The sequence below is a fragment of the Carya illinoinensis genome, chromosome 15 (assembly GCF_018687715.1).
Source record: "Carya illinoinensis cultivar Pawnee chromosome 15, C.illinoinensisPawnee_v1, whole genome shotgun sequence".
Lineage (NCBI taxonomy): Eukaryota > Viridiplantae > Streptophyta > Magnoliopsida > Fagales > Juglandaceae > Carya > Carya illinoinensis.
Window position 1 is genome coordinate 30,206,460 of NC_056766.1, and position 27,411 is coordinate 30,233,870.

General features: G+C 39.4%; 1 long non-coding RNA gene across 1 annotated transcript; it reads left to right on the forward strand.

Moving 5' to 3' along the window:
• The first annotated feature begins 4,094 nt into the window (after nt 1-4,094).
• LOC122297546 lies at nt 4,095-8,688 on the forward strand. Its single transcript, XR_006238810.1, has 2 exons — nt 4,095-4,510; nt 8,441-8,688. It is a non-coding gene; the product is annotated as an uncharacterized LOC122297546 (long non-coding RNA).
• Nucleotides 8,689-27,411: the final 18,723 nt, after the last annotated feature.

Consider the following 27,411-nt stretch of genomic DNA (forward strand, 5'->3'; position numbering starts at 1 on the left):
TGTAGACTCAACTATCATGAGACCAGCCAAAGTATTAATGGAGAAATCATAGCATAAAATCATATCTACTAAGATTTGGATTGCGTTGCCAATTTCATGAACTATATATATATATATAAATAGTACACAAGAAGTTAAAACCCTGAAACAAATACAGAGCAGAGCATGTAGTACTAGAATGCTAAAAAACAAACAAATTAACAAACAAATTAACTACCTTGGTTTGCAATGCCTTCAGTTCCCGTACTTCATGACTCTTACTCTCAGACTTCTGTTCTAAGTACTTGAAAAACATAGAAATAGGAGCTCCACCTGCGAATACAGCAGAAACCCAAAAGGAGTATAATACAAGAAGTGAAACCTAGTAAAAGATTTTAATATGCCCAGTGCCCACAAAGATGCGTGAGCACTTTGAAATTTTAAAAATTCTAGAGGGGAAATTTACCGGTCTGTACAACAGTGCATCAACCAATTCCAATCAGAAAAAAAAAACTAAAAAAAACTAAACGTCCTGAATGATTAAGCACTTTCATAACACGTATTAATAATACAATGCACTGAAAACTGAAAACTGATTATATTCACTGAAAACTGATTATATTACAATGCAATAAAACCTGCAGCTCAAGAAACTAAACAAACAAATTAACAAACAAATTAACAAACTAAGCAAGAAGTTCCCATCCAGAACCTACATGATAAAACCAAATCAATGAACTCTTTGGAACTCAACCAAGGACAAGCACAAAATCTCTTACCTCCATTGAAGATTAACCAAGGATAAACTTTTCAACATGAATGGGAATAGAGACTCACATCAGCCTCGGTTGAAGATGAAGCTAGATGATCGTCTAAAAAAAATTAAAAATTGAGTTAGATGGATAATAAACCGAATTAGATAGATATTAAAAAAAATATTTCACGTTTCAAACTTACCTTCAAGGTCTATCGACTGTATGTATTCTTCCAAATCCCGAATGTTAATTGGTTTGGTCCTTAACCAATTTTGAGTGCAAATGAGAGTTTCAACAGTTTCTGGAGACAAGGAACTCCTAAAAGGATCCAATATGCGTCCTCCAGTACTAAATGCGGACTCCGAGGCAACAGTGGAAATGGGGGTGGCTAACACATCACGAGCTACCTCAGCAAGTACAGGATAGTTAACGGCATTAATTCTCCACCAATCTAAGATATCAAAACCGAGCGAGTCGTCTATACACGTCTCAGAAAAATATCTATCTAGCTCCGATCTAAACTCCGTAACACACCGTTCCTTAAGAAAGTTGGTAAACATGATCTTAAATTTAGTAGGAACCGGTGCTGGCTCATTACCAATATTTATATTAGTGCTGCTTGGCCTTCCTTGAGCCACATTAGAACTCCTCCCACTAGCCACACGAAATGTGTTATACTGCTCAATCAAGCGGCCTAAAAGGAGTTTAACCCTGTCCTCTATCTTATTCGCCAACTCACACCCTCTGCATTTTTGCAACCAGAAATTCATTGCCATCATTTTATATCGTGGATCAAGCACAAAAGCAACATATATCACCAAGTTGAACCTATTTGTGCTACCCCAATACTTCTCATACTTGTTTCTCATATTTATGCCCATAGTACCAGTGATAATATCATCACTCAAGCACATATCATTTAATGTATCCTCAATTGTGCAAAGTTGCTCAAAATAAACATTAGCTGTCACATACAAAGAACCAGAAATGCTCAATGTAACATCATAAAAAACTTTCAGCAACTCCACAAAAATCTGTGCATTTTTCCAATCATTGCTAGTGGGGTTCAAGAATTGGTCATCCACAAACGCATATTGTTCAAAGGCTTGTTTGTGTTTTTCAGCGGTACTCAACATCAAATATGTAGAGTTTCATCTAGTAGGAACATCCAAGCAAATCATCCTCCCACTAATTTTTTCCTTTACCGCACAAGCCTTGAACTTGGCAAATCTTGAAGGTGAGGCCTAGAAAAATGTCCCTACCTGGGTTATTTTTCAGATCCAGTCTCATCTTTTCTTAGACAAGAGGCCTAGAAAAATGTCCCTACCTGGGTTATTTTTCAAGAATTTCAAATAGCAAGCGTATTGTTATGATCCACCTGCTGTGGCTTGAACACAGTAGAAAAGACAGAACTAAAAATGACTGTGCTGGAGGCAGCCACCTAGGTCCAAAGATATCTAAATACCAGTCCTCTAGATCATGAGATAATGAAACTAGAAGTTTCCAGCTAAAGAGGACATGTCTGTCTGAAAATAACATAAAACTGTTGTTGGAAAAACTGGTCGGTGGAGATTTGGAGATTCTCTCTCTCATTTCTAGCTAAAACATTAATTGGATCTAATAATTAAAGTTGTAATTCTTTTGTTGTTTTTTATTTTCTTAAAATATATTAAGATATCTGTCTAACATGCACAAGATCATGTTGTTCATTACTTAAATATTGAATCCTTTAAGAAAACTTGGAACTCAAGCGAATGTTTGTGATCTGATCTTAAGCTCAAAAAGTGTTGAACAACTCTAGTTTAAGGCATCATCAGCTATACATGATAAACCCAGATGCCACTAGCTACTATCATGCCATCTTCCTTTAATATCAACCCACACTTATTAACGTCCATCAACTCACATTCACTTTCGGAAAAATTAGCAACCATGTAGATTAGAAAACCCAGACCAAAACAAACTTCATTTTCAAGAGTATTATTGCTTAGTTTGAACAATTGAAAAGTCCAACATAACTGACCCCAAACCGGTCATTGTAATGCAATCGGGCTCACACTCCCTGTGCAGCAATCCCTCACAAACCCAGCTCATTAAATTCTTGGCCCAACTCACTACTCAGACCCGGTCCCAAATCAATCAACAAAAACAACTAGAACCACACAAATGATTTCTACACCACATCTCCCAACCAACTCAACTCACGAGGACTACCCTCATCACCTCCATCACTGAAACAACAAACAAAAATAGAAGACACCCACGTCTAAAAATTTGGGAAATGAATCAAAGAAGAGGTGGATTCAAGAGGGACAAGGAGAGTCAGCTTCTCCTAGAGAGGGATCAAAATTTTCAAACATCAAAAACTAACCTGATTTGTAGTGTTTCTGAGGATGACCAGATGAAACGACGACAGGATGACGGCGGCGACGGGATGAGTGGATGACGGCGACGACGGGATGAGGCTAGGGTTTCGGGAAGATTTTGAGAGAGAGAGAGAGAGAGAGAGAGAGAGAGAGTCAGATTGGGGGGGGGGGGGAATCGAGATGCCGAGGGATATAATCCAGTGCCAAAACGGCGTCGTTTTGGCACTGGGTTTGGGTTTTTTAAAAACCCGGGTACCAGGTTTTAAATCCGGTACCCGACCCGGGTTCACCCGGGTTTTAGAAATCGGGTATCGGCCCGGGTGTTTTCCGGGCCGGTGCCCGTAACCGGAACCCGGTCATCTGGGTTCCGGACCGGGCCAGAAAAAAATCCGGCCCAGTTGCCCAGCCTTAATCCTTATCGTTGCGTTCTCAATCTTACATGTGCAAAACCAATACAATAAATGTTCATATCTGGGCAGGTTTTGTCCTTTATGTGGGTTTTAATGCTGAAAATTTATAAAAGATTAATTTGCTGTAATTATTTATTAGAGCTTTCTATATATTAAATTTTCTTTTATTTAACCGATAAATAATTACTAAGGGAAGTGTTCTGAGTACTTCATCTTATCATATGAAAAATTCATCAATGAACGTAAAATTTTAATAAATTATAAACATTGCTTAGTTAAACAGTGAGATAAAAATTAAAAATTAAATAAAATATTATTAGAATAATTATAGAAATATGAGTTATTGGTCCAACCCACCAAGGAGTCAATAGATGTACAGCACATGCATATATTATATGATTCTTAGATAATTAATTAGATTTGATTTTTTATAAATTTTTTCACTTAATTTATTTATTTATTTTTATTTTTACAATCAATAGAGAGACATATATATGCGGCTTAAACTTTTTACGGCACCTACAATATGAACGCAAAAAGAAGATTTTTATTATTTTGAGAGAACTTTTTTTTCGTAGATACTATTGTCGCAGCAAATAGTTTGGCTGGAATTATTCTATTGCGTCGCTGTTTAACTTGTTACGGCTACAATAGATTGTCACTAAACAAATTCCGTAAATTGACACTATCTGCAGCGGTCATGATTTCAGTCTTGTATCTCCGTCTCTCTTTCTCGCAAGAGTCACGCTGGGGCCGCTGCTGCCCCTTCCCACGCTTTGCCAGCTGCCACACTGGTGCTGTCTCGCCTTGCCGATGAGCACCTCTCTCTCTCTCTCTCTCTCTCTCTCTCTTCCTCTCTCTATTTCATCCTTATCTTTCTCTCCGTCCATTTTTCTCACTCTCCCTCTCTCTTGGCTGTGCTAGTGTTCTTTGGCAATTCCAGACCATTTCGCCCTTCCCTAATCGGACTCTCGATATGGCGGCCATCATGCGGTTCCAGGTATCCTCTTCTCTCTCAGCTACTTACAGTAATTCTGCTCTCGATTCCAACTCTCAGTTTTTTTGTCCTTTTGCTGATACTTGTTATTTTAAATTTGTTCTTCATGAATTCCTGAGTTTATCAGTCTGATTTTATATAATCAAAATGCTTCCTGTATATTAATTTTTATTTTTTATTTTTAATTTTATCCACAAGTAAATAAGACGTGATTGGTTCAGTCAAATGGAAGTGTTCTGACTTTATTTTGTCATATGAATAACTCATTTGTGAATGTAAAATTTTAATAAATTAATAAATAATTTTGAATAATATTATTGGGTCATTTAAAAGTTAACCATCATAAGATCAAACTTAACGATCATATGACCCTTTTGAAGTGGTTCCAACAAGTAGCTTATTAAAAAAATTAAAAATAAAAACAGAAAATTAGTAAAGAAAATTTAGAATTCCTGTCTTTCCCTTTTGTATATTTTTGGATTCGGTTTTGTTGAGAAGATATATATATATATATATATTTTAATAAATTATGTGGTAACACAAGGTAATGCTATGTCAAAAAGACCATCTGAGCCCGGAAGTTTCAGATGATAAGAAGCCGTACTTCTCCATAATTGTTTTAGTATTAGGCAGAACTGATTTTTATTTTGGTCTTATTGAAGATATTACTTGCTTAATATCAACGATGTGATGCATTTTATTTTATTTTTTATTTCTTTGGAGAAGAGAAGCTTATTAAAGAAGATAAGATAAAGACACTCTAATATATATATATTTTTTTATTGGAATACTTTCTATAAATAGAAGAAAGATAGATATAATATATGAATCTGATCAGGAAATTGTTAAATGAGTAATAAATATTCAGGCGTAGCATGCACAAGTCTTGTGAAGTCTATTTGAAAACAGAACTGCTACGTGCAATTGGCATATGCAAGAAACGGATGTACAATAGGAATAAATATATATATATATAAATGGACTTTGTACGAGAGGAATAAAGTTTGGCTTCATGGAACTTTATATTGATACGAAGCCGAAGATTCACACGAGAAAAATGACTCACGTAACGATCCACTTGCTGGACGTCGATAATGTGTAACTCATCTCTTGTTTACTTCTTCTTTTATTTATTTTTCCTTCTTTTTAACTCCTCTCTCTCTCTCTCTCTCTCTCTCTCTCTCTTAAGTCTGAATCGGCCATAGGAGCAAAAGTCATCTTTTGGCTCATCTTCCGCCCTAATGAGATCAAGTTCCAAGACCGACACCTCACTCCCCCAAAAAGAACATAGGCTAAAATAGTTATATGCATTATTCTTATTCTTATTTTTTTTTAAATAAAAGCATTTTTCTCAACTGCAATCGTTGGCTGATCATGCGATCAGAGTTCTGTTGGCTTCCCTAAATGAACTGTCAAGCGCTACTTGATGCCTTTGGGATCGATCTTCTTGAGCATAGGAAAATAATTTGCCAAGTTTGGTTTCCCTACTTCAATCATGATATCCCAGGCAATCTCCTTCAACTCTCTAGCAGTTTCAAAATTTGGGTCGGCTAAATTCACTGAGAAAACGATATTCGGTGAGGAGTATAGGAAGCTTTTTAAGAATGACTTTGCTTCTTTGAAATATGCAGAAGGTTTGGATTAAGGTCCACCGACAAAGTGCAGAACAAAGATAAAGAGATGGGTGGAGAGAAAGAGCAAGTCATCTGCTAGGAAAAAGGAGAGAGAAAGTGAGTTAAAAAATAAAAAAGTGGGACCAAGCTATCAAGCGATTGTGTGCCGACTGCACACATAGACTGCATATAGACTTTTCCATTTGAAAAACAGAAGAAGTGAGACCTAACATGATCAAGAGAATTCTTTCACATGGGTTCCATTTTTTCACAAATCACCTGGATAGTTTATAAGAGTACTTGCCCGTATAGACGTCAATTAAATAAACAAAAATTTTATGAGAAAATATAATCAGCTACCCATCCCTTTAAGTTACACGGCATGCACACTTAGAGGTGAAATTCAGCAGGTCAGGAGTACCGAAAAAACTAACCAGACCTGTCATTTTTTGGACGGGGTTCGGTCCGATCCAAATTTTATAGGATCAAATTCATTCAGTACGGTCCCAGTCCAGGGGTTTTTTTACATTGTATCAGACTAGACCGGACCGAATAAAAATAAAAATATATAGATATTTTGTTATATATATTATTTATATAAATAATTGTATATAATTAATTATTAATATATCACAATATTATATAAGTATTATATTTTTTAATGTATAACTATAATATATAATACTTGTATATATTAATAATTGTATAATTTATTATGTAATTTTTATTTAATAAGTCACTTAATTTTAATTTAATATTTTAAATAAATTATTATTAATCAATTTTTTAATAAAAAGAAGGGTTGGACCGACCTGACCAAATCCTAAAGATGTTCGGTTTGGTTCAGTTCGGAAAAAATATGGTCAACCCCCCCTCCCGCCAAACAAACCGAACCAGACCATTATCACCCCTAAGCACACCAATGTGTCTGAACCAGTTTAAGCCCAAGTCATGGTTCAACACAAAAAACTCGATTCTCCCTTTTCTCGTTTCGTCTCTCTCTTCCCTCCCCTCAAAAATTTCAATGGTGGCCAGAGCTCGTAATCATGACAGTGTCTCTTCCCTCCCATAGAAAATCGATCATCTTTGTAGTCTGTTTGAGAGTATTTAAGTTAAAACTTATACCAAAACCTCTTAGAAGGTGACGGGTGCCAATTTCCATTGTTTAGGTCATGTACAATAGAGCAATGTAAGATACCAATGCAATAATAATAATCAAACATGCTAATGTTCTGCAAATAAGAATAATGCTATACATTACACTACCATCCCACTCGCATTTCACTATATATGATGTGGTGTATTTATTATTATTTAATAATAAAGAAGTATGTAATAAATGATTATTTAATAGTGATAAATATATCACATCTTACTTAATAGGATACAAGTAGAATGATAATATAGTGTATAGAATTTTTCATATTTATTTTATTAGTAATGTTCTACAAATAATATTACAAACTATATATACTCTGCTAGAACTGGAAGTATGGTTTTTATGTTCTACAAGGATATATGTATGAGTTTCAAGACACGTGTGGTGGCTTTGTGAAACTGAAAAAATGAATTTATGCAGCATGATGTAAGACCAATTTTATTGTAGCATGATATAAGCCTAGTTTGATTTATTGAAAACGGTTGACCCAATTGTTGGTGGCTAATGCGATTTTGGCAAGGCGACATTGTGGCTAAAGTGTATTCAAATCCATTAAAAGCCAGTGCCTAAGGCATTCAAACTCTGAATTTACTGAGGTGAAAAGATTTCCCTTGAGAAAACAGTAAACAAATGCCTAAATTCTGCCCACAGATTATTTGGTCGTTTGATGTTGGTTGCTATTCATTTGCATAAGTGATGGTCCCTAAACTCTACCACAAGTGTATAGGTCATGACAAATGGAACAGGGTAAAAGAGTATCGTTTTGATAAGTAGGAGATTCAAGTACTAATTTATAAAATTTCTTATACTATTTAGACGATTCCAAATTGATGTGACTGCAGCAAATTCTTAACCTGAAAAATCAAATATAATTTTTTTTAGAACAATGCTACGTATAATATTCAAATAGGAACTGTAATGCAGGTCCAAGTAATTTTATCTTTAAAATTTATTAAAATTACAAAAAATCTCTCATAAAATAATATTTTTTCTCATTTAATAAATGATCTGTATATGTAGTCTCCACTTAAAAACTGCAAATAGAATTTCTCTTGAAATATTTTTGTTTGTTAGGCATTTATATGTGCCATGTCAACAATCCAATTTTGAATTTTGTTTGCAATCCCCAATTTCATTATAATTTAGGTTGTTTCTTTTCAGGATTAATGAGAATACTGGTGCCACTCCAACTGAATGATGATTGACCCATATACACTCCTATCTCTTTACTAGTCGAAAGTATAGTCATGGAAATGTTCAAATTATATCTTTTTCGTTCTCCTTATGTGTTTTCGTTCATAGGTTTGACATTTGGCCTCTAAAGGGATATTGTAAATTCGGATTCAGACTAGCATCATTTTATTTTTCATACTAATTAATTTACGGCCAATACTTTAATTTCATGTTAATTTCTTAAGATGTACATCTTTTCTTTATTTTTTTTAATTTTTTATTATCTTACTTTATATTGTGTTTTGCCGTTTTTCTATTTATTTAACATTTGGGTATTTTTTTAGATTTCTTTTCAGGTATTTTTTTTTAATTTGTTACTTTTCTAATATTAATTTTTGGTATTTTTAAAATATTTTATTTATTCATTTTTTAAATATTTATAAATATTTTTAATAGAATTGTTAGCGTGTCCTATTGATTCCGCGTGGCCACGCTCCCGTTTAACAAGAGACTGATACAGGTACTAACTTTTGAAATTAAACCTTTAATAATATTAATAAAAATAATCAAGTAATAGCCAAGCATACATTTGATTTACATTCAGTCACTTTACGATTAAAGAGTAGGCTTTATCAGCCTTATTCATTCGGGCCGGACTTTTTTCCGTCCAGATTTTCCTTGCTGTCCATACCCATGATGGGTACGTGTATTTTTAAAATATTTATACACGATGCCTACAAATCTTGTTTATTAAAAAAAAAAAAAATTATACACGAAATCACGTATTCGCACATTCAAATCTCTCTCTCTCTCTCTCTCTCTCTCTATCTCAAATCCTGTTGTCTCTCTCGAGCTCGAGCCTCCTCGTCGTTTCAACTTCTCAATTTTTATAGGTTAAATAAGATGAGATAAATTAAAATAAAAATTAAAAATTAAAAATATATTATTAGAATATATTTTATTATTATTATTTTTATTTTAAAATTTAAAAAAGTTGAATTGTCTATTTTATTTGGTATAAATTTAAAAAAATTGTAATAAATATATGAGAAAAGTTGAGAAGTTTTGTAAAAATGAATAAAGCTGTTGATCTACTTTTGAGTGTGCAAGTTGTAACGTAGTCTAAATACCCGCTTGAATTAACCCGAATTATGATATGGAGGTTACCTGGACAAATTCGGTATCTCAATACCTAGGTATCAATGGATACCTAGATTGTAAATGTTGGGGGGATTTCCCCAAGAGCACGAGCTCAGTCCAATAAAAAGCGGCACCCTATCCAAAACTAAGCCGAAGCCCACTTGACTTATCAGCGGCCCACCCAACAAGCTCCCAGCCCACCCAAGCGCGGATCGGGGTATTGGGTCATACTAGCTGAAAGACACAGAACCTTTTCTCCCTTTTCTTCAGACAGAGAGGAGAAAGCACATGATTCTGATGGGACTCCACACCCTGGCTCAGTCAAGCCACATTGCATTAATTGTCTACACTATAAAGCCATGTTGCATTAAATGAGGATTGCCAAGAGGCATCCCTCCGCTCAGTCATAGGGTATGGGTCACTGTGACGCCCTTGACTCCCACATACAGAAACTCAGAAATCATGACATTGGGATGATGACAACATGAGTCACACACCCCAAATGACAAGTGCTAAGTTTGTACACAAGTAAAAAGTGCAAAACAAAAATCGCAGTGAATAAATAAAGGATAGTCAACTAAGTACTAGAATTTTTAAATACAGAACCATGAAAGTTAAAAATCCTTAAATTGGTTTCCAGTTATCCAACAAAAATATAATACAAGCCAAAATTACATAGCTAAAAAGGATAACATATCCCATGATCCAAAAGTGACAACATGTCATTCCTCTAGCGGAGCCGATCCTTTAGGCTCAATATCTTCTTTTGCATCAAAATATACAATTCTATAAAATGGAATCGTAGGGTAGGATCACCATAGTGAGATTATGAATATCAGAAAGTAATTAACCAAACAACCCATAAGATAAAAACATATAAATACAACATGTATGTGTGCACATGATAAAACATGCATGTGACCAAAACTATCATTTTTCTAAAAAATAACCATTTTTCTAACACACGCCATTAATCTCATTTGACCCAAAACACGCCATTAAATACCATCCATCATTTTTTCAAAAAATGGTCCAAACATACACCCACAATTTTTCAAGAATATGGTGCTCGTATCCATTTAACCATAAACCACCATTTTTTAAGAAAATGGTTCAACATATCCATTTATCAGTCATTGTAAGCGGAAATCACAAGCGGGACTTATCACCATCCCTTCCATGTGCATTGTAGGCATGAATCACAGGTGAGACTTACCACCGTCTCTACAGCTTACACTGTAGACTGAAATCGCAAGCGAGACTCTAGATTTTTAAATACGACACATGAAATTGTATGCAAACAATATATGTGATGTCATGGCACGCCACACACTAGATAAAATACACTAATCATAAATTCAAGTGCGCAAATCCAAAAATCAACTCTACAAATTAATCCATCTTCCAAATCTGATCCAAAATTTAAACTCCTTGGACCCAAGGCCTGACACAACCAATTAGAATGTAGAAAACATGTTAGTGAAACAATATATTTAAATCTCAAGATATCCTTTGAAAAATTAGCTATAATGATGAAAGGCAACTCTGAAAGATCAAAGGTCACGCCAAAAGTGGCGGAGCAGCTGTGGACAGTGATTTTACAAGGGTTGGCCGTGGGTCACAAAACTGGAAAAATTGAGGGGGAGCTAAAGGGAGGTCATGGCTGGGTATTGAGGAGCTAGGGGAGTCATGGATGATCCGGTGTGGCTGCAGGCTAGCTCAGGGCGGCACTAAGGCCGTGTGAGAAGAAAAGGCCATTTTGGGTTTTGCGTGATGGAGGGGGAAGGGGCTACCATAAGAGAGGGAGAAGGTGCTGGGGGTTCATGGAGCTCGATGGCGGTAGTCCACGGTGGGCCTAATGGCTGATCTAGGCCATGCGAGAGAGAGGGAGTCTGTGAGAGAGTGAGGGAGAGTGTGGCAGCTAGGGGTTTTGGGGTAGCATGGGGAGGTTAGGGGAAGGTTGCCAGTGAGGGAGGAGGTTGTTGGTGGTGCTGTGGTGGCCAAAAAACAGCAAATGGTGTTGTAGGTCTTGAGACTTGTGGGCTTTGAGTGCGTGAGTGGAAGAGACAACGACGAGGTGGAGGCTGGGATTGGTAGGGGTGGGTCGTGGCGTGAGGTGAGGTGAGATCGGCGGGATGGGCAATGATGCCACAAGGTGGTGCATGGTGGGGTTGGGGCATTGAGAGGCACATGGGTAGAGAGGGGGAAAGGGAAACCTTTAGGGTGGAGGGGAGAGGAAAGAAAGAGGAAAAAAAAAAAAAAAAAAAAAAAAAAAAAAAAAAAAAAAAGGAAGAAAGAAGAAGAAAAAAGGGAAAAAAAAAAGAAAAAAAAAAGGAAGGGAAAGTAGATCCCGTCTTTTCAACTCGGGGTCTTAAAATTGATCTAACAAAAAGATTTAAAACAATAACTTAAATTGAAAACACAGTGACTAAGTAAAATAAAATAGTAAAATTCAATAAATAAAATATTTTAAAATCAAGAGCCATTTAAATAATAAACAATAATTAATAACAAGAAAAACACATTGAAATAAATTTTACACTTAGAAATCGTAAAATAATACAGCAAAAATCATATTAATTTTAAAACAAGAGAATGAATATTAATAATAAATAAAATAATTATTTAATTAAATAACACAAAAATATTGGGTATCACAGTCATTGACCCCAGACACAGGTATAAATGTAGCCTTCCAGATGCTAGGAAGAGAGGTTAGTAATTCGGAACTTTTAAATAGCTTCATCTCCTCCTTGACTTGAGGCTAACTTAAGCATCGGAAACTCCGTTTGGCCACCCCCCACTGTCGCTAGATTCGGGTGTTGTTTCGTGTATGCAATAATAGGTTGAAGGCCCAAGCCACCTGGGACTCGGCCCAAAGGTGTACGAAACACGTCGTTAAGAGTTGGTGCTATCTGTGGGATCCAAAAAGCTCTAACAAGCCAAATGTGTCCTTTGTACACTTGTGGGAGCTTGCTCTTGGAAGGCTCGGAGTTGTAGTAGGGCATCTAAGTAGGCAACTACTCAAAGGACAACTAGGGAGAGGAGGTAGCAAGCAGAGGGGTAATCAACAATGCAGGGTGAGATTGACGATCGGCCGAAAGACACTGGTGGGGGAGCTCACACCACACCGTCGGGAAGTGAGGCTCTTCGCAACCCCCCATTGGCCCTAGAATGCATTCCAGAAAAAATGAAATGAGAGATGAATATGCATTGAAGAACGTAGAGGTGAACAAACCTTTGGAGCTAATCTTGCTAGATCAAAGCCGAGTGGAGGCAACCACTAGGATCAACACAATAATCACCACCGACGTGAGAGAAGCGCTGCAATGACTGCTTATAGAGCATAGGGATATCTTTGCGTGGAGCCACGAGGATATGCCAGGGATAGACCCATCTATCATACAACATCTTTTGAGCGTAGATCCTAGAGCCAGGGGTAAGGCATAAGCGTAGGAGCTACAGTGCGGAGAAGGATACCATCATCATTGTAGAAGTTGATCGTCTACTTGCAGCAAGATTTATACGAAAAGTGCGCTACCCAGACTGGTTGTCCAATGTGGTGCTTGTGAAAAAATCCAACGGTAAGTGGAGAATGTGTATAAACTTCACAAACCTAAATAAAGCATGCTTGAATGACAGCTTCCCTCTCCCTTGCATCAACCTCATTGTGGTTTCTGTGGTTGGTCTTCGCATGTTGAGCTTCATGGATGCTTACACCACCCCGTCGGGAAGTCAGGCTCTCGCAACCCCCCATTGGCCCTAGAATGCATCCCAAAAAATTGAAATGTATGATGAATATGCATTGAAGAACGTAGAGGTGAACGAGCCCTTGGAGCTAATCTTGCTAGATCAAAGCCGAGTGGAGGCAACCACTAGGATCAGCACAATAATCACCACCGACATGAGAGAAGCGCTGCAATGACTGCTTATAGAGCATAGGGATATCTTTGCGTGGAGCCACGAGGATATGTCGGGGATAGACCCATCTATCATACAACATCTTTTGAGCGTAGATCCTAGAGCCAGGGGTAAGGCATAAGCGTAGGAGCTACAGTGCAAAGAAGGATGACATCATCATTGCAGAAGTTGATTGTCTACTTGCAGTAAGATTTATATGAAAAGTGCGCTACCCAGACTGGTTGTCCAATGTGGTGCTTGTGAAAAAGTCCAAGGAGAATGTGTATAAACTTCACAAACCTAAATAAAGCATGCCTGAATGACAGCTTCCCTCTCCCTCGCATCAACCTCATTGTGGTTTCCGTGGCTAGTCTTCGCATGTTGAGCTTCATGGATGCTTACTCAAGGTACAATCAAATCCGTATGAACCCCAGCGACGAGGAGAAGACGTCATTCATCACTGATCAAGGGCTATATTGTTACTCTACCATGCCGTTTGGCCTAAAAAATGTGGGGGCCATCTACCAAGGGCTAGTCAGTCGAATGTTCAAAACCAAGATTGGGAGGAATATGGAGGTATATGTGGATGATTTACTGGTCAAAAGTAAGGACCCGACGTAGCACCTAAATGACCTTCAAGAAGCCTTTATAATACTAAGACTGAACAAAATGAAGCTGAGTCTAGCCAAATGTGCATTTGGAGTGGTATTAGGAAAGTTTCTCATGTTTATGGTATTCGAGAGAGGAATCGAAGCCGACCCTGAAAAAGTGAACGCTGTCTTAGACATGCTCCCTCCCCGAAGCATTAACGACGAATAGAAGCTTGCTGGCCGACTGGTGGCTCTTAACTGCTTTGTGTCGCAGTCGATGGACAAGTGTCTACCTTTCTTTAGAGTGTTGTAGAAGGCTCAAGGTTGGAATAAAGAATGTGACACTGCATTCATTGTGCTCAACAAGTGCCTGACCAACCTTTCACTACTTAGTCAACCCCAATGCAAGGAAACGTTGATCCTATATATATCCATCTCCCCGCAGGTAGTTTCTTCAGCCTTAGTGCGAGATGATTGTGGGGTCTAGAGACCAATCTACTATGTCAGATGGGCATATAGGGGAGTGGAAGTCAGATACCCCTATATTGCATAGCTCACCTTTGCATTAATAATAACTACTCGCAACCTTCGACCATATTTTCAGGTGCACTCAGTCAAGCAAAAGCCCCCCTAAGAAAGGCCCTGCAATGCTTTGATGTCTTAGGTTGCCTTACTAACTAGGTTGTGGAACTGAGCGAGTTCGATATCAAGTTCACCCCACGTACTTCCTTAAAGGGATAGGTCCTGGCAGATTTCATCGCAAAATTCACCAGCTTCACTAGCGAGGAAGGACCTACATCGCCAGTGAAGCCCTGACAAGTTTTTGTTGATGGCTCCTCTTGCCAGGTTGGAGGGGGAGCAGGGGTGCATATCATCACGAAAAAAGGTGAAGAACATGACTATGCCATCAAGTTGGCTTTCAAAACTACGAACAACGAGGCTGAATATGAGGCACTCTTCTTCAGTATGACCACACCAAAGTTCCTAGGCGTTGAAGAGGTAGGGGGGATTCCAGCATATTTCCAAGTAGTAGTCAGCTAGATGCGAGGGGAGTTTGCAACAAAAGGTGAAAAATTGAAAAAGTATTTGGTGCTAGTACAGGCCGAGCGTGCTTGTTTTCAACACTTCCAGATATAACAAATCCTGAGAGTCGAGAACAACAAGGTGGACAGGCTAGCAAAGACGGCATGCGAGTAGGAAACTGCCCCTATACTGTAATTGGCTATCCTTAGAACCATCGAAGCGCCAGTCATGGGGATCAAGTTGCTGGAAGTGGGACCGAGCACGCCAAAGTGGGCACGAGACATCTTGTGGTATTTGAATGACAACGAAGTTCATGACAGCAGGGAGGGAGCAAGGAAGGTCATATACCCGGTGGCAAGATACACTGTGGTTGATGGAGTACTGTACCGTGGGGATACAGTACTCCCCTGCTGAGGTGCATCTCAAACGAGTAGGCTTAGCAAGTATTGGCTAAAATACATGTAGGAATATGTGGTGACCATGCTGGAGGAAGAATACTAACAAGGAAGGCAATGCAAGCGGGATACTACTAGCCGCATGCCCTAAAAGATGCCAAAGAATATGTGCATAAGTGTAGGAAGTGTCAAGAGCATGTCAAAATCATCCACCGCCAGCCCGGGGAGTTGACACCAATAATCTCCCCCTGGCCGTTCGCACAGTTGGGGGTCAACCTGGTGGGTCCCCCACCCCAGGAAAATGAGGATAAAATTTGTAGTGGTGACCGTGGACTACTTCACAAAATGGGTCTAGGCCGAAGCGTAGGCGACAATCATGACTAATAATATTACTCGCTTCCTATGGAAGAACATCATCTGCAAGTTCAGTGTGCCCTGTAGCATAATTTCAAATAATGGGAAAAAATTCGACTATGACCATTAAAGAGATGGTGCCATAATTTGAGGATTAAGTTTCGATACTCCTTCCCGGGGCCTCCCAGTCAAATGGTTAACTGGAAGCGACCAACAAAACCTTGCTACAAACATTGAAGAAGAAGCTAAACGACTGAAAAGGAGCTTGGGAGGAAGAACATTCAGCTTTCCTATGAATGTACAAGACAATTGTGAGGACACCAACAGTGGAAACCCCGTTCACCCTCGCCTATGGTCATGAGGCCATGCCATCGATTGAGGTAGATATCCCGACTTACCGAGTGCATCACTACAAGCAACACTCTAACGACCAAAGCCTCTAAGAGAAACTCGACTTGATAGAAGAGATTCGAGAAGAAGCAGAATTGACAATGGTGACGTACAGGAAGAGGCTAGAGCGCTACTTCAATTGAAACATGTGTTCGAGGTCGTTCAAAACTGGAGACCTCGTATTGAAGCAGACGGGAACCACCACAAGGGAAGAAGGCAAGTTAGGACAGTAATGGGAGGGCCCCTACGTGGTGGTCGCCAACAACCATCCTAGGGCTTACTGGTTGTGTGACTCTCATGGAAGCGAGCTACAACACCTATGGAACATCTAACACTTGCAGATGTTCTATCTATTATGGCTCTATGATGCACATTTGTATTATTATCATCATCATCATCATTATCCTTACGGTTGCCTATATGATTGCTATTGATGAAGAAAATGTGACTGTTTCAGGGACTAACACATCTAAGAACAAGATTCTAGTTTTTGCACGACTTACCCTTCCCATGGTGTCAACGGATGGGAGCGGGCACAACCACAAACTGTCCGAACCGACCACCTCCATGCGAGGGTCAATAGGTGGGACTAGCCCAACCTCCCTCATGAAGCAAAGCAGGTCCAGCCTAGAGGCTACCTAAACATTATACCATCCCCATCCCAGCGAAGAAGCGGATGGCCCCTCGACCTTCTGACACTTACCCCTCCTTCCTGTGGGACACTAAAGGGATGAGTGTAATTCCAAAAGGTTGTTTTATCCCTCCCGCGGCTGGAAGTGGGTTAACCCCAATCATACATCAATTTACCTTCATTGTGGGCATCGATCAACGAGAGCGGGTCCAGTCAGGGATTGCCCAAGCAGATTACGTCCCCATGGGGTACCAAAGGGCAAGACGATCTAGAGGAAGTCTTGACCCTCTTGTGGGGGAGAGCAAGTCCAGCCTAGAGGTTGTCTGAACATATCCCGTCTCGACACGGCGAAGAGTGGATGTGGCACCAGCTCAGTCCTCATTTACCTTCCTTGCGATGTCAACATGCTGGAGCGGATACAATCACAAATTGCTAGAACCTACAACCTTCATGTGCTGGCCAATAAGTGGGACTAGCCCCGAGCTAGCCCGACTTCTTCCATGGGGGAGAGTGAGTCTAGCCCTTAGGCTACTTGAACATTACCCTGTCCTCATCGACGTAAAGAGCGAAAGGCCCCTTGGTCCTCCGATGCTTACCTACCTACAGGACGCCAAAGGGATGTGTGTAATGCCAAAAGGCTGCTTAATCCCTCCCTTGGCGAAGTGCGGGTCTATCCTCAACAGTTGACAGATATTACCTTCATCGTATGTGTCGACCAAAGACTGGATTGGGTCCAGTTTGGGACTGCCTGAATAGATTACCTCCTTATGGGGTACAAAAGAGCAAGATCAGCCAGAGGTCATCTTCACCCTCCGGAGGAGAGCAAGTCCAACCCTAAGGTTTCCCAAACAGTACCCTGTTCCACCATAACAAAGAGTGGGTGCAGGACCAGCCTGGCCCTCACTCCCCTTTCATGTGACATCAACGAATGGGAGCAGGTTCAGTCAGACATACTGCCCGAATAGACTACCTCTACATAAGAGTCAATAGGTAGAACTCGCCCCAGGTTAAATCGACCTTCCCTGCGGAGGAGAGAGGAACTAGCCCAAAGGCTGTCCAAACATTACCTCATCTTGTCATGGCAAATGGATGATGACCTCCTTGGAGGACTGAAGGAGAGGGTATGGCTTGAGGCACCCCTACCCCTCCCTTGGTGGAGTGCGGGATAGTCTCTAGACTACCTGTCTCAACCTCAAAATGAACCACATGCTCAACTGAACGGGGACAGGTTAGTGGCTAACAAGTAATAGATTGTATTTTGGTTCCTTGCAAATTCTATTGGTGAGTTCTAGCTTACACACCACTCACCCCCTTTTTCTGAGTGCGAGGGTCAACGAGGCATGCCCTGTCTTACACACCACATGACCTCCACAAAGTATTCGAGCGAGTTTAGGCTTATGCGGCACTCGCCCCCTCTCAACCAGGAACATCCAATCTGACCCACCTCATAACTCCCTCAGGAATCAAAAACAAACTCGGCGTTACACAATGTGCCCAGAAAGGCTTAAGTGTTTCGCTCCGCAAAGGTTGTTATACTCAGAGCCAAAGGCGGGGTCATAGTTAGCAGGGTAAGACATGGTGCTGTCGACAAATTGGAATTGGGGTTGTCAGGGCAAGTGGAGGGCTGCACCTCATGGGTGGAGCATAGCCACTCTCACAACAACCCAGACATGAAGAAGTTTGAGCAATCTTTCCTTCATGCTGACTCCTATCTGAGATGGGGGTTGATCGAAGAGTCTGACTTGACCCGTCCCACCCATGAGGTTTAGATGTCGTGTGAAAACAAGAGCTGTGAGGTGGGTGCTGAGATAGAAAAATCCATCGAATGGGACTACTACACAACTTGACTAGCATCAACCACATATCACCTCCCTGGATTTCGAAGGCCACCACGCAAGAGTGACAGAGTCAAGTCGAGAATGACCAGTAGTTTTAGGCCAATGGAGGCCGACAGGTTCACTGGCAGAGGAAAGGCGGACTCTTATGACCCCAAATGAGACAAATTGAAAAGAGCCACTCGTTTGGAAGGGAAGGGGAAACCCAGACCCTATGCAAAAGAAGTGAAAGGGATGGTGAATCCAACCAACGGTTGGCACTTTATATAGGCATCTCTAGGAAACACACACCCTTCCATATGTTTGGGAAATGCACACGGCTCGTCACCTGTCACAACCAATGTGACACATGCCACTTGTTCATTTATGCCTTACGAAGTAGGTTAGGACATAAAGAGTGCCATAACAATGACCTTAGGGTGCGAAAAATGAATAATTCAATCACCAAGGATGTTGTAATGACACTAAAGTGTGAGAAAAAACACAGGAAGACAATGACTCACCAAGGCAAATAAATCTATTAAGTTAGGTTCGTATAGTCAAGAAAATACAAAGAAGAAAAAATTTATACAAAACCTTATAGAAAGGCAATGATAGGGGCATAAGGCCTTCTTAGACAATTTCAAGACCCTCCCCCTTAGACTTGGTGGTGTCCGCCTCTGATAAGATCAGGGTCGCCGTTGGTACCGTCGGGAAAATCAAGAATGCATTAGGAGTTAGGTCCACTCCTATTTGAGCTCCCACCTCTAGCTTTGTAAGGCTGGGGGTCATAGATTCGAGGTCCAGTGAAGGCAGGTAGCCCCTAAGACTTGACAACAAGTAGTCCCTCAGTGCCTCACAACCTAAGAAAAAGCCATGGTGCCACACCTCATCTCGAACTTGCCACACTCGAGATAGTTTATGTTGCAACTGTTGGGAAGTGGATCTCAATTCCTCCCAATCAGCTCACGTAGTTTTGAGGGATTTTCGCCTCTTCGAAAAGTCTCGAAACGCCAACAACAGGAAATCATGGAATCACACCTCTGGCTTAGTGAGGCATTTGCAATCTAGAGCCTTTCAAGCTCCTCCAACTAACGATCGAACATCTCTTGAAGAGTTTCTCATAGATCCAACTGATACCCTAGATTGTGATGAATGGGATGACCTCATCTTGAGACTTCTGCAGGTCGGATTCCAACTAGCATAGGTGTTCACACTAGTTGGCAAGAGAGCCTTTCGACTCCTCCTGAGGCTTTCCCATGCTCATGGCTTTGCCCGAGGTTATGCGGGCTACGAAGCGAGTCTCTTCATCCCTGAAGCCCAACCCCGCTTGAGCGTTTTTCATCAAGGTCTGCAGCTACTTAGCACCCTACTATAAAAACACACATTCAAACCATAAGGAAAATATCAGGGAGTGCAAGGACAAAGGACCCATACTCGAAGAAGAACCTGAATGGGAACACTCGAGGAACCTGCAAATTGGGGCGTGGGTACTTGAAGACCAACGACAGTTGCTCCAGACTCTTAGCCCCGCGGCCTTAGAGAAGAGTAGCCTCATGAGATGCAGGAAATCAAGGACACCAAGCGTCTCCCCCTGGGCTAAAGCATGGGGGAACCTCCAACGACCGAGGGGACTGTAGGAGGGACACGCAATGCAACACTTGAAGATCCAGCACAGGCTAGGGGGAAGGTGTGCCGGGGCTGCGAGGAGGAAATTGGTTCCCTGAGCACCCACGAAGAATGGAATGATGCCCCCGGGCTTAGAGGAGTGAGAATTCCCCTCCCCCTGACTGGGAGGCAGGAAGGCCATTGGGCAAAAATCCTCACTGAAGACTAAACAAAAGGGGGAAGAACATCATCATTGTTGGAATCCGACGCAACTAATGAAATTCACCACGGCCTTTTACCTTTTCCCTCCACCGATGGGCTGGCGAATCATCTACTTGCTGGACGACGGGTGGGCTCGAGGGCTAATTGAGGACGTCGCTCTGCACAATGCTGCTTGGGCAGGGAAATGCTGTAGCCAACTATCATCGCTCAGCAGTATGTCCAACCAAGCTTCCTCCAGATGACTAGCAATCCAATTCCACACAATCCCACTATTGTAAAGCTCATTAGACGTTGTCGATGACTTTACAAGCTCTTCCTCGAGCACGACTCCCCAGTTTGCCCGAAGTATGAAGAGTCAATGCTTATGAGCATTAAAATTATATCTAATCTTCACTCAAGGTCTGGGCCCTCTTCAACCATTTGTATCCAGCGGTCCCCCCTATTCTTCCTCTACTAGTCTTGACACAATCTCTATCATTCAGGGGGAATGATAGGTCCACTAGGGTGAGATTTATTCAAAATCTTTGTAAGTTAAATAACCAACTTACACAAAAATAAGATATGCATAATTAATAATAAACATGAGATGCATATAATGATATGCACAAAAGTCCATAATTTGTCTGCCATCCAAATTCCTCATCATTTTCCGAAAACTTTGATGCACTTTCTCTTTCAGAGAACATTTTCACTTTCTCATTTTAAAAACATGAAGTTTCAAAAGAGAATATTTTATTCCTCATTGCTTTAAAATATTATAACATTTCATCGTTATTAACATACATATGGTAGCAACAAGGTTCCCCATATGCGCCGTGAGCACCTGCTGGTGACCGTAGTACACCTCATATTGACACTACATCTTTGTTTGGTAACATTACATAACATCATAACATGTACATCCACCAGCCTTAGATATCATAACATTTGACTTCGCTTTAGTGTTTTTTAAAAAGAGCACATTCGATGCTCATTGACTGTTCTTCGTCAACCAAGGGGTTACCATTCCATTCTTAAATACTCCAAAGTGGACAGAGGAATTCCGCTAAGATAGTTCTCCATCCTAGTCTTTGGGATTATGAAAAAAATGTATTTCATGACATGTGTATATGTAGCAAACTTTCATATGAAAATGACATTTATAGATGCAATATACTAAAATGGTGAAAATTTCACATGTCATGTAAGTAAGTAATCAAATGTTCAATGATGTATCATATAACGTTTCATCCTCAAAGTGACATTTAATATGAATGTGGCGTTTACATAAAAATCGTAAATAAATTATCTACGAATAAGTTAGATACTAACTTACAAACTTCCTGAGTTTAGAAATATCGTAGTGTCTATAATCAAAGTTAGACTAAGTTAGGATTTGAACCTATAAGGAAGATGTTCATAATCAAAAGGTTTCAAAAATGGATATTTATAAAAATGCTCCTAAACTCTCAAAAATTGTCCCTAAGGCCTTAGTTTTTCACTATTTATAATCGAAACTCAAATTTAACCAGACTCCATGGACCTTATATTTTTCATATTCTAAAACCATCTATGCCCTTGGAATTTTAAAATTCAAAGAGGAACTAGGTCAAATACATATAACCCATGGCATGCACTTTAGCTGATGCCTAAGTGTGTTTTGAACTATTGATCCTAATGAATCCATGCTTATGCAATTTTCTTAAATCACAAATAATCACTATAGTCCTTAATGAAAAGATAGAAGCTAATTCTTAGTGAGAAAGTTCATCCCAGCACTCAATCATAGCTAAAAACCTTAATCTTCATTAATCCTTCATTAATCAAGCATGATGCTTTTAACCTAACTCATAAAGACATGCTTCTGAAATTCACCCAAAAAATATATTTTCATTCTTATCCGGATCACAAGGCTTTTGAAATGCTTAATGATCAAACCTTGGTGAATAAATCAAAACTTTATGCCTTAATCATAACTTAATTAAAAACTAAGCATGCTTGTTGATCAACACAAGTTGGAATCAAAACTTATCATGGCATGCTTCTAATCTCAAAATCAAACATTCAATGATCATTATAAGACATTAATAAATCATATCATAAAATTCTAAGACATGCCATAACGAAAATTTCCACTTAAAATAATTCAAACTCTTAAAACCATTCTTAATGAACCAGGTTTTGAATTAAGCATGGTTACCCTATCTAAACTTAACAAAAATTCTTTCTAACACTTGAAAACAAGACTTGACATATGAAAGAAGATCTAGGGTAAGAAAACTCACAAATTTCGTGGCCCACTCAAGCTTCCAACACAAGAACACCAAGAACACTCAAGTTCACACACACCATTCGGTTTCTCTCAAGAACTAAGGGGGAGATGGCTCTCAAATTCTGAAGAGGAGATGGAGTTTAGGTGTGGAGGAAATGAGGGGGTGAAGGGGATTTTTATAGGCAGCCAAAGGGGAGAAGACATTGGCCTAAGCCCTTGGGGATTCGTTGGTTTGGGCGGTGGTGTAAGAAGCTGAAAATTTCAGATTGCCTTCATCAACTTGTGTCATCTTGTGTAGGGGAATAGTGGCCTAAAATCACCATGAATTCATCAAGTCAGGTGCTACATTGAGCATAAAGAAGCTAGTTTGGTCGTGGTGCAGAGGAAAAGAAAGAAAAATAAATAAAGTTCATGAGGTATCATGAGGTGTTTAAGGACAATAGTGCCCTTGAGAAAAAGATGCAAAAAGATTGGGTTTAAGGGCAAAACAGTCCATTGCACACAAAAGGCACACTTGTGCCAATGGGTGTAGTTTGGGGATTGCTGTGTCATTTTCCTTAATAACATGTGTGGAGGATTGTCTACCTAATATGATATAAGAATGAGGTATTTAAATAATGGAATAAGAAAATTACATATCAGAAAGGCTAAAAAGACTAAGAAGCAAAATTAAGCTCAAAATGAGGTTTAAAGATCACTAATCATGGGTAAGTCGATTAATGATCCTAACCAAATTTCAAAACTTAATTTGGATTCAAGGAATCACTTAGGGTATGCTATGGGCTTGAGGAAACCCATGGTATAGTGTATTGGGCCTCAAATTGAAGAGTGAAAAGAAGCAAAACAAGGCTTTGGGCCTTGTTGGGCTTAAAAAGGCCATGAGTGTGAGTTGATGGTTCATGGGCTTTGGGTGTGAGTGGATGGGAGGCCTTTGTTCCAGATTTGTGAGGCCTATTTATGGCCTCAAAGGCCTACTAGGTTGGGTCCTAAACTTTGGGTCTTTCCTCAATTGGGCCAAAGTCTTAATAGCCTCATGCTTATTAAGTTGGGCCTAATATCTTGGGTCTAATAAGTTAGGACCATAGTCTTGTGCCAATAAGTTAGGCCTAAAATCTTTTCTCTTCTGAGTTGGGCCTAAGGCCTTCACTCTTATTAAGTTAGGCCCAATCGTTTTCTATCAATTTTCTAGTGTCCTCCAAAAAATGCTTAAAACTTTATATATCTCAAGTTAGGCCTAAGGCTTTTTAACATCTTATACTTAGTCTCTCGCATCCTCATTGAATTAGAGCCCTAAAGTCATGTCCATCAAGTTGGGCCTAAGGCCTCATGCCCATCAAGTTGGGCTTAAGAACTTAGTATCTCTCCTAAGCCTTTATACCCAAAGAGCTTGGGCTCTTAATAAAACAATCCCTTAGAACTTCCTAAATTCATCAAAAATTTCACCCAAATTACTTAGCCTAATAACTTGAAATCACCAATATGCCATTTGTCATTCTAACATTGGCCCCTTTGTACATTTTCTCAAAATTAATTAAGCACTAAAAATTCTCCAAAATAATACTACTAAACCAATCAAGATCCAAAATTTTTATTTTTCTCAAAATCACCATTGCACTAAAATCTTAATAATTCTAACTAAACCCAAAGTATATGGTCATCTTGCCAACTCAAAAATCTAAAAATGTTTTATTCTCAAATAGCCCAACTCCAAATTAATTAGGATCAAGGCTAATAAGGTTAAGGCCTAAGGAGCTTTTTAGGCAGGGTCTTACATATGGTTATATGTCTGCTGATTGACATGCTTAGACATCAGCAACAGTAGCAAGTGCAGACACCTAAACTCGAAGTTAGGGGTTGTTCTTATGAGAAGTTTCTGATCCACAGATACCCAAACTTTTCTGGTAATGAAGGACCGTTGAGAGTTGAGATATGGATTCTGGATCTTGAAAGGACATATGAGTTTTGTGGATGTACTGAGGACCAAAAGATCCTATACACTGGATATCTATTCCAAGGAGAAGCTGGAATATGGTGGGACACCTACAGGTAGCTCCTAGTTAAGGAACTAGGAAGTCTCGCTACACTATCATGTGAGAGATTCAAGAGTTTGACAATAAATTCTTCCTAGATTCTGTCAAACAACTGAAGGCACAGGAGTTTGCGACTTTAACTCAAGGTAGTTTGACTGTAGAACAGCCCGTAGCTAAGTTTATGGCATTAGGAAGGTTTGCACCGCACCTGATCTCTACTTAAAGGATGCAAGCACAAAAGTTTCAAGCAGGACTTCAACCTAGAATCTGTAGTCAAGTAGTTTGCCTTAGAATAGAGACTTACCAAGAATTGGTAAATGTGGCCATGATAGCAGAGGTAAAGCAGAAGGGTTTGATGTCGAGATCACTTAGGAAAGAAAAAGGAATCCACTTTATGCTATTGAAGAAAGTTTGAAAAGGAAGAAGATGTCTACTAGATTAGACAAAGGAAAAGGCATCGAGACTGGAAGCTCAATGCCAACTACATATCCAATATGTGGGATGTGCGAAAAGAACCATGGAGGCAAGTGCAAGCTTTCCTTAGGACTTTGCTTCAGATGTTGCCAACCTGGCCACTTAATAAAAAATTATCCTAAGAGAGCTCGGAGAAAGGGATGGTTCCCAATAGAGATTCCAAACCAAAGCCACGGCCTCCAGTGCCAGCTCGAGTGTATGCAGCCACTCCTGAAGAGACGATTATTGATGCCCCAAGAACATATTGAGCATATGCCATTTTAGGTATTTTCTAAGACCTATGTATTGTTAAGCTTAGTTAATGTTGATTTGATTGCAATTGATTGTGTCGTTGTATTATTGTTATTTTGGAGAATGTCAAGTTATTAAGGTTGTAACTTGTATGCTTTTGATTCAAGTGAGTCCCTATTTTTAGTGATTGTGGTATTACACTAAAGTTTAGTTCGGAAGCCTAATTGTTACCCAAGTGGTAAGAGTAATAATCCTTACTAGAAGTATTATCGATCATGCTAGTGTAAGTATAGAATGCCTTTTAGTAGTACAAGGAAGAATATTGAAGGTCATTGAATTGTATTCCGCATGTTTGGAGTTTGTTTTGATTATGAGGATGCAATAGAATTTGTGTTTGTGGAAAACGTAGATTGTCCTTATATTGGAGACAATTATATGGAGAGTAAAATCTTAGTCTTGAGGATTTACGTGAACGTTAGGAGCATATCCTTCTATTTAGAGTCAGAATAAGAGACAACTGATGATGGATGGAAGAGTTATGCCAATCATAAGAGAAAAAGCCTTGAGTTTAGGTTAATAGTTGATTTTTTTTAATTATTATTAAAGTGTCACCTAGGAGGAGGTACGATTCGTTTTGATTATGAAGGAATAAACTAGTCCTAGACGGACAGGTTTCCCTAAGAAAATAGAGAAAGTGAATTCAGTTGTGTATGGCTTAAGTTCTTCCAAACTGAGTTGTGCAAATACTTGAAGTTTTAGATTTAAAGAGTATGTCGCTTCACCTACTTTGTGGAAGGATTCCAGTACAAATTTATGATTTAACCAATATGGAAAGTAGTGATTTCACTAAAGCAAGGATTCAGTATCCTAGAAGGTTAGTCTAAAACTTGTTAAGTTCAGGCAGTAACCTTTTTGAGCATTGTATATTTCTTTTATACCATGTGATGGTTACAGATAAGATTAGTGTGGACTATGAGAGGAAGGCGTTACATCATGAAGAACGTTACCCGCCATTTCACTCGACTATGCGGTTAGATCGGATTAGCTTCAAAGCGAGGATGTCACAGAATAGAGTTGAGTCCAACAAAGCAGCAAAAGAGCATGCTGTAGCTACCAGCACTAAACTGTAATGTCATGATCATCGATGCCACCAACTCACCTTAGATGTTTCTTGGTAGAGGGTTAGGAGCTAGATAGTTGTGATGAAAAGGTCATGTAGCACCCCGACCTAGGTCATTTTAAAAATTTGGTATATGATTCAGAGGACGACGTGTTCTACTACTTATCCCAACACACCGTACTATTGGACATCGATGCACCTCCACCAGATCTGACCAGTGTCGATATGTCTAGTGATGGACAGTAGTTTTGGTGATCAGCATCTTCTCTTTAGCTTTTTTTATGTTTGTACTTGCGTCAATTTCGAGCACGAAATCTTTTTTTTATGAGGGAAGGATGTAACAGCTTACTAGAAATTCAAATGTGTAAATTCTATACACTTTAGGAACTTGTGAAAACCTATAAGTTTCCACGAATTGACTAATTGCATAGGTTTTAGTTTGTCAATATCGTTAGTGTTATCACTCACTATAGTGCCAGAAGTGCGATTTTATTTATTTGAGATAGTTAGAAGTGTCAAAATGCATTATGTTCTATGCCATTAGACTCAATTGATTATTTAGAATTTTATGGCGCAATAATCCCATTTTTAGTATTTGAAAGTTACGCTAGTTCGAAAACGCATTTTTGTTTCTTTGAGGCACTTCGGAGTGAAATTTTGATAAATGAATTGCACAGTAGGTTTGTGTCAATATTTAAGATTTTTTAGTGTAAATTTTATTTTTTAACTTCCTGGAATGAATAGTTACATCAATAGTAGCACCTAGCATAGTGTTTTCAAAAGCAC